The sequence below is a fragment of the Doryrhamphus excisus genome, chromosome 4 (genome assembly GCF_030265055.1).
Source record: "Doryrhamphus excisus isolate RoL2022-K1 chromosome 4, RoL_Dexc_1.0, whole genome shotgun sequence".
In the NCBI taxonomy this organism is placed as follows: domain Eukaryota; kingdom Metazoa; phylum Chordata; class Actinopteri; order Syngnathiformes; family Syngnathidae; genus Doryrhamphus; species Doryrhamphus excisus.
Window position 1 is genome coordinate 27,281,801 of NC_080469.1, and position 16,057 is coordinate 27,297,857.

A 16,057-nucleotide genomic window follows, 5' to 3' on the forward strand; every position below is an offset into this window, starting at 1 on the left:
TTCTCTCAGAAGGCACTGCTTGAAATCCCACAGCTGGCATTTTCCTGGTCATGTCCATTATCCTCGACTGGAATGATGTGGCAGCAAAGGACTGTCAGATTGTACAACAACTCCACGTGCCTAGTCACACCATGTAACATGAGAGGCCAATATGTTTAACCCTGACACGTGTAGACATGCGAGGTCGTCATGAGTCAGTGGGTTGTCAGGTTCAAACTCCTGTGACACTTGTAAAAAAAACACTCAAATGCAGGAATACAGAAGAGACAGACAACAATATTCAAAGTTACTCGCAGCGAGGACAGTGAAGCCACATACCCAGTGGCATGCCGCTCCACTGTGAATATGCAGTTCACGCCCCTCTCGTTTTATTCTCTTTCAGGGGTCCCCTACGGCATGGTCGTGCAACACTGGGGGGAGGCAGTTGTGCAAGCTGTGTCTGTTTGTCTATGTGTGTGTGTGTGTGTGTGAGAGTAATTACTTTCATTGTTTTACGAGTTCTTTTCTTGACACATTCTTGCAGGATTAACGTGAACATCTGCAGGGTCGCTGTTGGCGCTTCCAGGCACCTCCAGGACCTGGGGCTCGCTGGGGGTCTCTGATCAGGGTCACGGGCACATTTCTTCTTCAGCACATTCAAACACTTTCTATTGTCTAAGCGAATGGATATAAGGGTGATAACTGACGCTATGTTTGTTCCGTCTACATTTTATTCGAACATGCGTGCAACCGGTCCTTTAGCTTGTCATGCCGGAAGTGCCCTCCTCCCCTACGAGCGCCCATCGGCATTGCTTCTCGGCCTTTTGGCTAAGACTGCGGTCACCTCCTTTGGGTGGAGAATTGTATGCTTCAGGTGCATAGAATTCTGCCAACATTCGGGAGGAAATTTCCTACGCTTTTCAGTGTATTTTAACTTTTCTTATTCCCGCAGCAGTGCAAGGTAAGTTTTATTTTTTGTATTTATTGCTTTTTAAGTATTTATTTGTTTTAAAACCCTCATTGAATAGGAAAATTTCAGTTGGTGGTGCCTCCACCATGTCGGCCAGCTATGCCGGTATGCGGAGGCACCACAGTGTGCGTTTCACATATAAGGAAATGGAGGGTGAGTCACTGGGACTGTCCAGATTGGATTTTTCCAGAAAAAACATCCAAAAAATCCTTCAATTTAAACCTGATGACCTCAACTGCATTTTGGCACTGCCTTACAACAAAGGCTATGATGTAAGTTTCCAGTCTGCTGCAACTTTGAGAGAATTTTGGACGCGTTATGAAGATGTGAAATCCCAGTTGCCTGTGTTCAACGTTGAAAAACTGACTGACAATGCGGCTAAAACCGTTATTGTTAGAATGTTTAATGAGACAGTGACCGCAGATGACATTTGCTTTTGGCTGGGAAGATATTGCACGGTTAAAGGCCAGGCTATGAAGGTGAGGGATGAAGATGGCATCTGGAACTGCGCCTGGAGGGTCCCCATCCAGCAATGGCAGGACCCTCAGGGCTTCCAGGGTCTGAAACATCTCCCATCAATGATAGTTCTGGGAGAAAACCGAGGCTACATACACTACCAGGGTCAGCCCAAGCTCTGCCGCAAGTGTGGAGAGCACGGGCACCTGGCAGAGGCATGTCAGCAGACTGTGTGTCGGAAATGTAGAGAAATTGGACATACTTTTGAACAATGTACCAATGGCAGAAAGTGCAACCTCTGTGGAGACTCAAACCATCTCTTCAGAGACTGCCCGAAATCCTTTGCCAACAAGCTAAAGGCTGGAAAAGAAAAGAGAAATGGAGAGGAAAATGCTGGGGCCAATATGGCTGTTGAGACCCAAAATAATTCAAATCTCCCGCCAAAACCTGTGATTGGAGGAGAAACAGGTGAGGCGGGACAGAGGGAGGGGCTTACAGAGGCCCCAGAATCCATGACTCAGAGTGGTCTGCTGGCAAGCGAAGGGTGCACTCACCTGGAAGTCAGCCTACCATCACCTGAATCTGAAGAAGAACCCATCCCACCAAGCGGCCAACAAGCAAAAAGACTAGCTTCAGAGCTGTCGGATTCCTCTGTTTTATCAGAGAAGCGGGGAAGGCCTGAGGCTCTCTCTGACAGTTCTTCAATGGAGGAGCCTCGAGTCTTCCCCTCGGGCTCCCCGAATGAATTGTCCTTTTTAAATATTGTTTTGCAGTCAACCCCTCGTGAGAAGCGAACTTTTAATGGCAGACTCCAGGAACGACCGACACCCAGACGCCGGCCGGGAAGGGAGGCTCTTCCCCTCCAACCCTCACCCACTGGAGTGAAGGAGGAGCCTCACTCACAAGAAATATCTTAACCACAGTGTAAATTTTAAAGCAGTTATTTAAATCTTACGCCATTTTATATTTTTTCAATTCAAGAATCATATCTGAAACTGTTTTAGGCGCAAGATACACATCATTGCACATGGAAAATGCTGTGGGCCCATCCAGTACTACCAAGACCAAAGCCTTGGTACGTTACTGGATGGGCTCCTACTTAAGAAAACTAAAACTGATTCCAACAGATCTAACGATACCTGTGGCTTTTAACTTACCACCGGCATATATATTTATAAGGACTTTTTTAAAACATTTTAATTTGGAAAGACAAACAGTTGACATTTTAAAAAATCATCGCTCTGTCATTTCTGTTGTGCAGGAGCGGGACCCAGTGAGTCCAGTGCGCGGGCTTGCATTCGGCGAGCCCACATCGGTTTGGCGCAACGTGAACCATCCTGCTCTCCCAGACAGACTTCGGGACCTGTCATGGATGGTGGCCCACGAGATCCTCCCAGTCAGGTCTGTTATGCACTCCCGAGGAATGTCAGCGAACCCAACTTGCCCCCGACCGGGTTGTGGCGCACCGGAGTCGGTGAGGCACCTCCTCTGGGAGTGCAGTGCTGCCGTAGACCTGTGGGCGACAGCCGGCGACCTAAATTTCCCGGACTTGCCAGCAAGGGAGGTCCTAAATGAAAAGCTTGTGCTGTACGGGGTGAGCCACCAGAAGTCAACCTACAAAGACTTCGGAAAGCAGTGGCTCACCCTCGCCGCCATCAAAGACGCCATCTGGACCTCCCGCAACTTGCTGGTAAGGAGGCACAGACAGATCCCCCCCGTGGCTGTGATCCGAATGGCTGCAGCAACCCTGGCAGCTGCAAGCGGCAGGCCAAGGACACAGCCACAAAGAAGAATCGTCTGTGCCCACCCGGAGGTGGCACCCGGAGCTTCACGGAAAAGGTCTCGGCAGCGGCAGCCTGACTCTCCGAGAGAAGAAGGAGGAGACAGAGAAGACGGATAAGGATCTGAGGGTACCCTGACAGTGTCCTGGAGATTAGCTGTCTGGGAGAGTGGGATGTAGAGACCATTGATAAGGACTCATTGCGCTCCTGTAAAACAGAAGATATTGAAGCTTCTTTTTTATGATATTTTAAAATGTTTTGTACAAATTTTACACATTTTATTGCCCACAGCACTAGTTTTTAACAAAAACAAAAAGTTAATTGAACACTTTTATATTAAATGTGGTGTGTATTTTACATTTTTTTTAAAGGGCAGTTTTCAAAAATAATGAAATGTGGTGAAATTTTGTATTAGTGACAATAAACAGTTTCAAAAAAAAAAAAAAAAAAATCTGTTCTTATCAGTTTAATATCTGATATGTCCCCCAACAGGGGACTAAATATTAAATTGCTTTTTGGAACAGGGAGCTGCGATTGGGGCTTGCGCCATCCGCTCCACGCATCGACCTGGTATTGCAGCGCTTCCAGGAACGGTGCACTTCTCCTTCTTGTGTAAACAGCAACAGCAGACTCTGGCAGGGTGCATCTGGTGGATGATGCTGAAAGAAATGCACTGAACGTGCTCACGTTTGGTGCCCCCTGAGCAGTAATTCTGCAGAGGAAATGGCTCGTGGTAGCGGGGCACTGTGTCTGCGCACTCCGTGGACCCCGTTTCCCTCGCAGCAGCCGGTCTCCAGAGGGTGTCAGCCACTTTTTGTCAGCCTTGCCTCCTGCAGTCTCCCACCGGCTCCTGATGCTCAGGTTTCGTGCGCGCTTCCCGGGGCCCTGTGAGTGTCGCATTGATCAACTGCTGGATGGAATCTGACACGATGATCTTGTCTGGTGGAGGCCTTCCAAGTTTCCTCCACAAACCAGTGGCATAAGGGGCTTTTCCGTCTTCCGTTTGGCTTCTCAGGGTCGGGTTTGGTGGCCCTTTGTGTGTTGGCTATGACAAAAAAAGGAAAAAAAAAAAAAAACCACGTGGGATAGCCACAGGCGGTCAGAGCCTGTAAATTGTGCGTCTGCCACCCTCGGTGAGTGAGTGACCCGGTATTTTCTGCTCTCTTGTTCGCGCTTCTGGCAGCTTCTGGCTCGGGTTCCAGTGGGCGAAGGGACTCAAAGTGCAGGAGCTGGCCTGTGCGGGTAGGTTTACCATGAACCACAATGTTGTGGCTTCCATCTTGGGTGTCGCTGCTTGCCTTCCTTGGACATAAAGATCCGAAGCAGTTGCCTCTGCGGCTGGGAAGGCCGCTGAGAGCGACAACAGCAATTTGAGCCGCTTCCGCTTGAGTTGGACGGTTGTTTCTAACGGCCACCTGGTCCACTGTGGCCAGTGGTTCCGGTGTGCTGGTAAAGTGGAGGCGCTTGGCCGACGCCCCTTTCTCTGCCTGGTTGCCGTTTTTCATTGAGGTTTCCTGACTGAGAGCAGATCGGCCTCTCGGCTGGTTGGTTGGTTGTCTCCCGCGGACGGGCAGACCTTTCCAGCAAGCGTTGGTAGTGCTGGCCTGGTCGTTTCTTGCTCGAGTCCGGCTGCACTCGCAAGCCAAGGAGCTCGGGACGGCGCTGCACCTGCTTCTTGTTTTAAACACGGGGTCAGGGGAGAGCGCGAACGCAGTCCCCCACTATCACAAATTATGCAGTTGAGATTCCCACATTTGGGGAATTCGCAGAGGTCAGCTCAGCCCGTGTGCAATGGCTGAGCCTCGCCCTGGGTGAACCACCTTCTTGATCATGGTATCTCCCCTGCCAGGTAAGTATGAATTGGACCGGTCTCGCCCGGAGGAGTCTCTCGCACATGCCACATGCTAAGTGGTGGTCTCATCAGGTCGCCCGCAACAAGCCCAGCCACTGGACCTGTGTCCAAATTCAGAGAACGTACTCTGGTTGTCTCAAGGAGTCGGTCTGTGTGGCTCTCGTGTGACTTCATTCTGAGCAAAGGCAGCGGCAGCAAGTGGCTTAGTGCAGTTGCTGCAGACGTTCAATGGGGAGACTGGAGTACTGACTCCACGTGCCTAGTCACACCATGTAACATGAGAGGCCAATATGTTTAACCCTGACACGTGTAGACATGCGAGGTCGTCATGAGTCAGTGGGTTGTCAGGCTCAAACTCCTGTGACACTTGTAAAAAAACACTCAAATGCAGAAATACAGAAGAGACAGACAACAATATTCAAAGTTACTCGCAGCGAGGACAGTGAAGCCACATACCCAGTGGCATGCCGCTCCACTGTGAATATGCAGTTCACGCCCCTCTCGTTTTATTCTCTTTCAGGGGTCCCCTACGGCATGGTCGTGCAACACTGGGGGGAGGCAGTTGTGCAAGCTGTGTCTGTTTGTCTATGTGTGTGTGTGTGTGTGTGTGTGAGAGTAATTACTTTCATTGTTTTACGAGTTCTTTTCTTGACACATTCTTGCAGGATTAACGTGAACATCTGCAGGGTCGCTGTTGGCGCTTCCAGGCACCTCCAGGACCTGGGGCTCGCTGGGGGTCTCTGATCAGGGTCACGGGCACATTTCTTCTTCAGCACATTCAAACACTTTCTATTGTCTAAGCGAATGGATATAAGGGTGATAACTGACGCTATGTTTGTTCCGTCTACATTTTATTCGAACATGCGTGCAACCGGTCCTTTAGCTTGTCATGCCGGAAGTGCCCTCCTCCCCTACGAGCGCCCATCGGCATCGCTTCTCGGCCTTCTGGCTAAGACTGCGGTCACCTCCTTTGGGTGGAGAATTGTATGCTTCAGGTGCATAGAATTCTGCCAACATTCGGGAGGAAATTTCCTACGCTTTTCAGTGTATTTTAACTTTTCTTATTCCCGCAGCAGTGCAAGGTAAGTTTTATTTTTTGTATTTATTGCTTTTTTAAGTATTTATTTGTTTTAAATCTCTCACTGAGCAGGAAAATTTCAGTTGGTGGTGCCTCCACCATGTCGGCCAGCTATGCCGGTATGCGGAGGCACCACAGTGTGCGTTTCACATATAAGGAAATGGAGGGTGAGTCACTGGGACTGTCCAGATTGGATTTTTCCAGAAAAATCATCCAAAAAATCCTTCAATTTAAACCTGATGACCTCAACTGCATTTTGGCACTGCCTTACAACAAAGGCTATGATGTAAGTTTCCAGTCTGCTGCAACTTTGAGAGAATTTTGGACGCGTTATGAAGATGTGAAATCCCAGTTGCCTGTGTTCAACGTTGAAAAACTGACTGACAATGCGGCTAAAACAGTTATTGTTAGAATGTTTAATGAGACAGTGACCGCAGATGACATTTGCTTTTGGCTGGGAAGATATTGCACGGTTAAAGGCCAGGCTATGAAGGTGAGGGATGAAGACGGCATCTGGAACTGCGCCTGGAGGGTCCCCATCCAGCAATGGCAGGACCCTCAGGGCTTCCAGGGTCTGAAACATCTCCCATCAATGATAGTTCTGGGAGAAAACCGAGGCTACATACACTACCAGGGTCAGCCCAAGCTCTGCCGCAAGTGTGGAGAGCACGGGCACCTGGCAGAGGCATGTCAGCAGACTGTGTGTCGGAAATGTAGAGAAATTGGACATACTTTTGAACAATGTACCAATGGCAGAAAGTGCAACCTCTGTGGAGACTCAAACCATCTCTTCAGAGACTGCCCGAAATCCTTTGCCAACAAGCTAAAGGCTGGAAAAGAAAAGAGAAATGGAGAGGAAAATGCTGGGGCCAATATGGCTGTTGAGACCCAAAATAATTCAAATCTCCCGCCAAAACCTGTGATTGGAGGAGAAACAGGTGAGGCGGGACAGAGGGAGGGGCTTACAGAGGCCCCAGAATCCATGACTCAGAGTGGTCTGCTGGCAAGCGAAGGGTGCACTCACCTGGAAGTCAGCCTACCATCACCTGAATCTGAAGAAGAACCCATCCCACCAAGCGGCCAACAAGCAAAAAGACTAGCTTCAGAGCTGTCGGATTCCTCTGTTTTATCAGAGAAGCGGGGAAGGCCTGAGGCTCTCTCTGACAGTTCTTCACTGGAGGAGCCTCGAGTCTTCCCCTCGGGCTCCCCGAATGAATTGTCCTTTTTAAATATTGTTTTGCAGTCAACCCCTCGTGAGAAGCGAACTTTTAATGGCAGACTCCAGGAACGACCGACACCCAGACGTCGGCCTGGAAGGGAGGCTCTTCCCCTCCAACCCTCACCCACTGGAGTGAAGGAGGAGCCTCACTCACAAGAAATCTCATAGTCACAGTATAAATTTTAGAGCAATTATTTAACTTTTAGGCCCTTTTAAGTTTGTTTTTTAATTTTAAAATCATACTTATGACTCTCACCTTCTCTACCATCAATGTGAGAAGTGTGAAGTCGAAAGTTAGAGCTCAAAGTGTTTTATCCTTCCTTCAAACTTTTAAGTCAGATGTGTTTTTATTACAAGAATGTGGTTTGCCCTTTTTAACAAACTACAAGCAGTGGGAAGAAATGTGGCCACAAACATCCTTATGGAGTGGGTCAAATGAAAATAAAAATGATGGCGTGGCCATTTTAATAAAAAACCCACATGTCACGGTAAAGGGGAGCACTGTGGTGAGGGAAGGGCGAGCACTATTAACACATTTGACTTTTATGGGACAGGATTTTAACCTCTTAAATATTTATGGTTCTAACGACAAAAATGAAAGGTATGATTTTTTAGAAAACTTGCAGTCCCACATGCTAGGCCGGGTACCTTTTATAGTGGGTGGGGATTTTAATTGTATTTTAAGTAGGAAAGACAGAAAGGGGGTGGGGGAAGATTTTAAAGTAGATAAAACATCAGTTTTATTACAGGACATGAGTAGGGATTTTAACTTACATGACTGTTATAAAGCCATGCATCCCAGAGAGGAGGGCTTCACCTGGTTCAGTGGTGACAGCACCAGAGCCTCTCGCATAGATTATATATTCACACGGGACTGGGCCCCTACTGATGCTAGATTGACCCCTGTTTTCTTCTCTGACCACCTGGTTCTCACCTGCACTCTTTCGCTCCCGTCTGGTGCAGCGATGGGAAGAGGTCTGTGGAAACTGAACTGCTCCCTGCTGGAAGATCAAGATTTGGTCAACCAGTACAGGGAGCGGTTCAGGGACTGGCAGACCCTTCAAGACTTGCATGAGTCACGAGCACAGTGGTGGGAAATGGTGAAGGCAAGGACCCGGACCTTTTTTAAAAAAGCAGGGCGAAAAAAATGTAATAAAGAAAAGAGATGCATGCTGGGACTGCAAAAACGTTTACAACGTTATTTTTACTTAACACAAAAAGGGCTGAATTTTAATGAAGAAATCAAACAGGTAAAAAATGAAATGGCTGCCTTAGCGGAAATTAAAAGTAAAGGGGTGCTTCTAAGGAGTAAGGAAAAAGAAATTGAAGAAGGAGAAAAATGTACCCGGTACTTCTTTAAAAAGATTATGAGCAAAGCAGGAGGTATTTTTAAATTAAAAAACAAAGACGGGTACATGGTGGAGACAAAAAATGAGATAAATGAAACGGTAGAATTCTTCTACCAAGAACTATATGAAATCAAAAATACAAACCCAGAGGTCATCTCAAGAGCACTAGATTTTATGGAAAAAACAGTGGATGAAAACATAGTTTTAACACAGGATTTTAGTCACGAAGAGTTAAATAAATGTATCAGGGCTTTTAAGAAAGGGAAGTCCCCCGGGGAGGATGGACTTCCCTTGGAATTTTATTTAACTTTTTGGGACATTTTAGCACCAGACTTACTCACTGTTTTTAATGAATTTGACCAAAGTAGCCGACTACCTGACAGTTTTAGAGTAGGGATAGTGACACTCCTTTACAAAACTAAAGACAAGACCGACTTGAAAAACTGGAGACCGATCACCCTTTTAAACTGTGACTGTAAACTTTTTAGCAAACTTTTAGCCACACGTATGACCATGGTTTTAGACGACTTGATCAACCCGGATCAAACCTGTGCCATCCCTGGGAGGAAGATCACAGACAGCCTCATGCTGATCCGTGACACCATCTGTCTTGCGAGAGACAGAAATATTCGGCTAGTAGTACTAAATTTAGACTTTGAGAAAGCCTTTGATCGGGTCTCGCACCAGTACCTTTTTAGGGTACTGCAAAAAGTGGGTTTTCCAAAAAGGTTCGTAGCGTGGGTGGGACTGCTGTACCAGGATATTACCAGCAAATTTGTGGTTAACGGGAATCTGACAAAAGCAGTTAAAATCAACTGTGGCGTCCGTCAGGGATGTCCGTTATCTGCCCTCCTGTATATTTTATGTATAGAACCCCTGGCACAGATTTTGAGAAGGGACAAATGGATCAACGGGGTGACTATTCCAGGGGGACTGACGACAAAATGCATTTTATACATGGACGATTTTAACATTTTATGCACAAATATTACATCAGTTAACAGAACACTGGACCTGACTGACTGGTTTGGAGGGGCCTCTGGGTCCAAACTCAATAGGGATAAGACCCAAGCCCAATTTTACGGACCCTGGACGGCAACAGAGAAAATAGGACTTCCCCTGACTGTGACACAGACTGACCAAAAAATACCGGGAATTAAATTTGGCAAGGAAGGGGGAGGGGAAACCAACTGGGGAGACGTGGTAGGGAAAGTGAGACAAAGACTGGGCTTTTGGGGACTAAGACAACTGACTTTAGAGGGAAAGGTTTTAATCATAAAAGCTGTGATTTTACCTTTGCTTTTACTGATCAGCTCTGTTTTTATCCCCAAAAGACATGTGCTTTTAGAACTAGATCGAGCCATTTTTTATTTCCTTTGGGGCTCCAAGTGGGAGAGAGTGAGAAGAGATACTCTCAAAAAGGCAAAAGAAAAAGGTGGAAAAGCAATACCAGATCTGAAACTGTTTTTAGGCGCAAGATATATAGCAATGCACCTGGAAAATGCAGTGGGCTCATCCAGTACTCCCAAGACCAAAGCCTTGGTACGATACTGGATGGGCTCCTACTTAAGAAAACTAAAAATGATTCCAACAGATCTAACGATACCTGTGGCTTTTAACTTACCACCGGCATATATATTTATAAGGACTTTTTTAAAACATTTTAATTTAGAAAGACAAACATTAGACATTTTAAAAAATCATCGCTCTGTCATTTCTGTTGTGCAGGAGCGGGACCCAGTGAGCCCAGTGCGCGGGCTTGCTTTCGGCGAGCCCACATCGGTTTGGCGCAATGTGAACCATCCTGCTCTCCCAAACAGACTTCGGGACCTGTCATGGATGGTGGCCCACGAGATCCTCCCAGTCAGGTCTGTTATGCACTCCCGAGGAATGTCAGCGAACCCAACTTGCCCCCGACCGGGTTGTGGCGCACCAGAGTCGGTGAGGCACCTCCTCTGGGAGTGCAGTGCTGCCGTAGACCTGTGGGCGACAGCCGGCGACCTAAATTTCCCGGACTTGCCAGCAAGGGAGGTCCTAAATGAACAGCTTGTGCTGTACGGGGTGAGCCACCAGAAGTCAACCGACAAAGACTTCGGAAAGCAGTGGCTCGCCCTCGCCGCCATCAAAGACGCCATCTGGACCTCCCGCAACTTGCTGGTAAGGAGGCACAGACAGATCCCCCCCGTGGCTGTGATCCGAATGGCTGCAGCAACCCTCACAGCTGCAAGCGGCGGGCCAAGGACACAGCCACAAAGAAGAATCGTCTGTGCCCACCCGGAGGTGGCACCCGGAGCTTCACTGAAAAGGTCTCGGCAGCGGCAGCCTGACTCTCCGAGAGAAGAAGGAGGAGAAAGAGAAGAAGGATAAGGATCTGAGGGTACCCTGACAGTGTCCTGGAGATTAGCTGTCTGGGAGAGTGGGATGTAGAGACTATTGATAAGGACTCACTGCGCTCCTGTACAACAGAAGACATTGAAGCTTCTTTTTTATGATTTTTTAAAAATGTTTTGTACAAATTTTACACATTTTACTGCCCACAGCACTAGTTTTTAACAAAAACAAAAAGTTAATTGAACACTTTTATATTAAATGTGGTGTGTATTTTACCTTTTTTTAAAGGGCAGTTTTCAAAAAATAATGAAATGTGGTGAAATTTTGTATTAGTGTCAATAAACAGTTTCAAAAAAAAAAAAAAAAATCTGTTCTTATCAGTTTAATATCTGATACGTCCCCCAACAGGGGACTAAATATTAAATTGCTTTTTGGAACAGGGAGCTGCGATTGGGGCTTGCGCCATCCGCTCCACGCATCGACCTGGTATTGCAGCGCTTCCAGGAACGGTGCACTTCTCCTTCTTGTGTAAACAGCAACAGCAGACTCTGGCAGGGTGCATCTTTGGATGATGCTGAAAGAAATGCACTGAACGTGCTCACGTTTGGTCCCCCTGAGCAGTAATTCTGCAGAGGAAATGGCTCGTGGTAGCGGGGCACTGTGTCTGCGCACTCCGTGGACCCCGTTTCCCTCGCAGCAGCCGGTCTCCAGAGGGTGTCAGCCACTTTTTGTCAGCCTTGCCTCCTGCAGTCTCCCACCGGCTCCTGATGCTCAGGTTTCGTGCGCGCTTCCCGGGGCCCTGTGAGTGTCGCATTGATCAACTGCTGGATGGAATCTGACACGATGATCTTGTCTGGTGGAGGCCTTCCAAGTTTCCTCCACAAACCAGTGGCATAAGGGGCTTTTCCGTCTTCCGTTTGGCTTCTCAGGGTCGGGTTTGGTGGCCCTTTGTGTGTTGGCTATGACAAAAAAAGGAAAAAAAAAAAAAAACCACGTGGGATAGCCACAGGCGGTCAGAGCCTGTAAATTGTGCGTCTGCCACCCTCGGTGAGTGAGTGACCCGGTATTTTCTGCTCTCTTGTTTGCACTTCTGGCAGCTTCTGGCTCGGGTTCCAGTGGGCGAAGGGACTCAAAGTGCAGGAGCTGGCCTGTGCGGGTAGGTTTACCATGAACCACAATGTTGTGGCTTCCATCTTGGGTGTCGCTGCTTGCCTTCCTTGGACATAAAGATCCGAAGCAGTTGCCTCTGCGGCTGGGAAGGCCGCTGAGAGCGACAACAGCAATTTGAGCCGCTTCCGCTTGAGTTGGACGGTTGTTTCTGACGGCCACCTGGTCCACTGTGGCCAGTGGTTCCGGTGTGCTGGTAAAGTGGAGGCGCTTGGCCGACGCCCCTTTCTCTGCCTGGTTGCCGTTTTTCATTGAGGTTTCCTGACTGAGAGCAGATCGGCCTCTCGGCTGGTTGGTTGGTTGTCTCCCGCGGACGGGCAGACCTTTCCAGCAAGCGTTGGTAGTGCTGGCCTGGTCGTTTCTTGCTCGAGTCCGGCTGCACTCGCAAGCCAAGGAGCTCGGGACGGCGCTGCACCTGCCTCTTGTTTTAAACACGGGGTCAGGGGAGAGCGCGAACGCAGTCCCCCACTATCACAAATTATGCAGTCGAGATTCCCACATTTGGGGAATTCGCAGAGGTCAGCTCAGCCCGTGTGCAATGGCTGAGCCTCGCCCTGGGTGAACCACCTTCTTGATCATGGTATCTCCCCTGCCAGGTAAGTATGAATTGGACCGGTCTCGCCCGGAGGAGTCTCTCGCACATGCCACATGCTAAGTGGTGGTCTCATCAGGTCGCCCGCAACAAGCCCAGCCACTGGACCTGTGTCCAAATTCAGAGAACGTACTCTGGTTGTCTCAAGGAGTCGGTCTGTGTGGCTCTCGTGTGACTTCATTCTGAGCAAAGGCAGCGGCAGCAAGTGGCTTAGTGCAGTTGCTGCAGACGTTCAATGGGGAGACTGGAGTACTGACTCCACGTGCCTAGTCACACCATGTAACATGAGAGGCCAATATGTTTAACCCTGACACGTGTAGACATGCGAGGTCGTCATGAGTCAGTGGGTTGTCAGGCTCAAACTCCTGTGACACTTGTAAAAAAACACTCAAATGCAGGAATACAGAAGAGACAGACAACAATATTCAAAGTTACTCGCAGCGAGGACAGTGAAGCCACATACCCAGTGGCATGCCGCTCCACTGTGAATATGCAGTTCACGCCCCTCTCGTTTTATTCTCTTTCAGGGGTCCCCTACGGCATGGTCGTGCAACACTGGGGGGAGGCAGTTGTGCAAGCTGTGTCTGTTTGTCTATGTGTGTGTGTGTGTGTGTGTGTGAGAGTAATTACTTTCATTGTTTTACGAGTTCTTTTCTTGACACATTCTTGCAGGATTAACGTGAACATCTGCAGGGTCGCTGTTGGCGCTTCCAGGCACCTCCAGGACCTGGGGCTCGCTGGGGGTCTCTGATCAGGGTCACGGGCACATTTCTTCTTCAGCACATTCAAACACTTTCTATTGTCTAAGCGAATGGATATAAGGGTGATAACTGACGCTATGTTTGTTCCGTCTACATTTTATTCGAACATGCAACAAGAAACTTTGCAGCCTCAGAGTCCACCGGGTAAGCCGTGGCTGTCGTTTGGGCCGTTGAAAAGTGGAGACACTTTCTTGAGGGGACCACCTTCGACGTATTCACAGATCACAGCGCCCTCTCATGGGCATTCAACTGCCCCAAGACGTCGTCACGGCTTACCCGGTGGACTCTGAGGCTGCAAAGTTTCTCCTTTAGGGTCCATTACAAGAAAGGATGCTGCAATGTGGTGCCCGATGCCCTGTCCCGTGCACCCCAGTTATCAGAAGGGGAAGTATGTCTAGCCGTCCCGAAAAATTACTGGTCGGACCTCCCAGGTACACTCCAAGACATTGCGGAAGCCCAGAAGATGGATCCAACTTGCCTGGAGTGTGGACCCTCGGTTGACCAGCCTAAGCCGGGACGCATCCACTATCAACTTCAACAAGGGGTGTGGTACCGAGGAATACCATCAAAGCACGGTGGCTTCAAGTACCAACTCGTAGTGCCTGGTGCCCTGGTACCGCTGTTCCTGGCCTACTTCCATAACAGCCCCTTCGGTGGTCATCTGGGGAGGACAAAGACCCTCCTAAAAGTTCTGGAAGTGGCTTGGTGGCCAACGGTCCGAGGAGATGTTTGGAGCCACGTCAGGGCATGCAGTACATGCCAACAGTACAAAAGCCCTAACAGCAAGCCTGCCGGACATCTTCAGTCCCCTGAGGTCAAGGCCCCTGGGGAGATGATCGGAGTGGACTTCATGGGGCCATTCCCGCTCAGCAGGGCCCGGAACTCGGTACTGATGGTGGTGGTGGACTACTTCTCGAAGTGGGTGGAGCTTTTTGCACTGAGGGATGCTAAAACCCCCAAGGTATGCCAAATATTGAAGAACGACATCTTCACCCGATGGGGAGTTCCTAAATACATGGTGTCCGACCGTGGGCCCCAGTTCACTAGTCAGTTGATGTCCCGGTTGTGTGAAGCTTGGGGAGTGTCCCATAAGCTGACCACAGCCTACCACCCCCAAACAAACATGACCGAACGAGTCAATCGGACTTTAAAAACAATGATTGCCTCCTTCGTGGGGAACCATCATCAAGACTGGGATGGATGGTTGCCTGAGTTTCGGCTTGCTCTCAACACAGCAGTCCACGAGACAACAGGCACCACTCCCGCCATGTTGGCCCTTGGTAGAAACTTGATGGGACCGCTGGAACGACTAGTACACAAAGCTCCATCACCACACACATCCGCATACCACACAATACATACACACACACAGTTGCACAATGAAGTGGAGAGACATGTTGGTGCGGCCAAAGCTCGACAAGCCAGATATTATAATGCACGTCGCAGAGATGTACACTTTGCTGTCGGGGATCTGGTCTGGGTTAGGGCACACCCACTATCCAAAGCTTCAGCAAAATTCTCTGCCAAACTTGCTCCCAGATGGGTAGGTCCTGCTCGGGTAGAGAAAAAATTGGGTCCTGTAAACTATTGTGTTCGGTGGATGACAGATAAGTTAAAGGTGGACACTATAAATGTGGTAGACATGAAGCCCTATTACGGCCCCGGTAAGCCGCTGGCTGGGGGGGGGGGGATGTAATGGCCACAAAGTCCATCAGCTGAGGTAGTGGGGTCCATAAGTGCGTTGCTACAAGATTCTCAGCTGTAAGGAAAACTACTGTCATGATCGGTGTACGGGGGAACAGGTACAGGACCATATATACAGGCATCATCACCATTATCATGCATCCTCCTCATCTGCGAGAGCGACTGCAGTGAGCAGACTCGCCGGTAGGTGGCGAATATTTAAGGAGGCTCTTCCAGCGCGCCAAGGGGGTTGGAGGAAGAGAAAAAATTGTGACGTCACACACGCAAGGGGATGCTGAGAGCCGGCGTTTTACCCACGAGGACCAACTTTGTCAAGCGACACCTGACGGGATTTCTTTTTCCCTCCTGGCTTGAGCGATTGGACCGTGGGCGAGGTTCCGGACCCAGGGATCGGACGGACAAGCGGATGCGTGGTCGTGAGTGGAACCGTGGCTTTCGCCACTGTTTTGTGAATAAGCGCTGACTCTTCGGGGAACTTTTGGACACTTGCGGGGTGGGGGGGGGGGGGGGGGGTAAGCTTTCGGGATTAATTTGGGTGTTTCATGATTGTCTTTGTTGGCGGGTGGGATGTTTAGTTAGGTAGTTGGTTAGTTAGTTAGTTAGGTTGGTTGGGAGGGGATGACATGCGGGGTTGTTTTTGTGTAAATAAACTGCCGTGGTGTGGCTACCCAACATTTTCGACAGTCCTTCCTTTTCCTTACAGCTGATATCCGCTCCCCCCGTGACCTTCCTTTTTTGCGTTGTAGCCTCGTACCTCTATAGGAGGGCGCGACCGTTACAGAGTAACTGCCACTATGCACGCTTCTGCAATGACGCAT

At 49.0% G+C, this 16,057-nt stretch overlaps 3 non-coding genes and 1 pseudogene across 3 annotated transcripts; 2 read left to right on the top strand and 2 right to left on the bottom strand.

The window, feature by feature from the left end:
• Positions 1-3,608: 3,608 nt before the first annotated feature.
• LOC131128855 (U2 spliceosomal RNA) lies at positions 3,609-3,790 on the top strand. The gene has a single exon (XR_009129737.1). It is a non-coding gene; the product is annotated as a U2 spliceosomal RNA (small nuclear RNA).
• A 1,089-nt stretch (positions 3,791-4,879) lies between these two features.
• On the bottom strand, positions 4,880-5,043 carry LOC131128843 (U1 spliceosomal RNA). Its single transcript, XR_009129726.1, has one exon. It is a non-coding gene; the product is annotated as a U1 spliceosomal RNA (small nuclear RNA).
• A 6,312-nt stretch (positions 5,044-11,355) lies between these two features.
• LOC131128856 (U2 spliceosomal RNA) lies at positions 11,356-11,535 on the top strand (annotated as a pseudogene).
• Positions 11,536-12,622: 1,087 nt separating this feature from the next.
• Positions 12,623-12,786, bottom strand: LOC131128841 (U1 spliceosomal RNA). Its single transcript, XR_009129725.1, has one exon. It is a non-coding gene; the product is annotated as a U1 spliceosomal RNA (small nuclear RNA).
• Between the last annotated feature and the right edge of the window lie 3,271 nt (positions 12,787-16,057).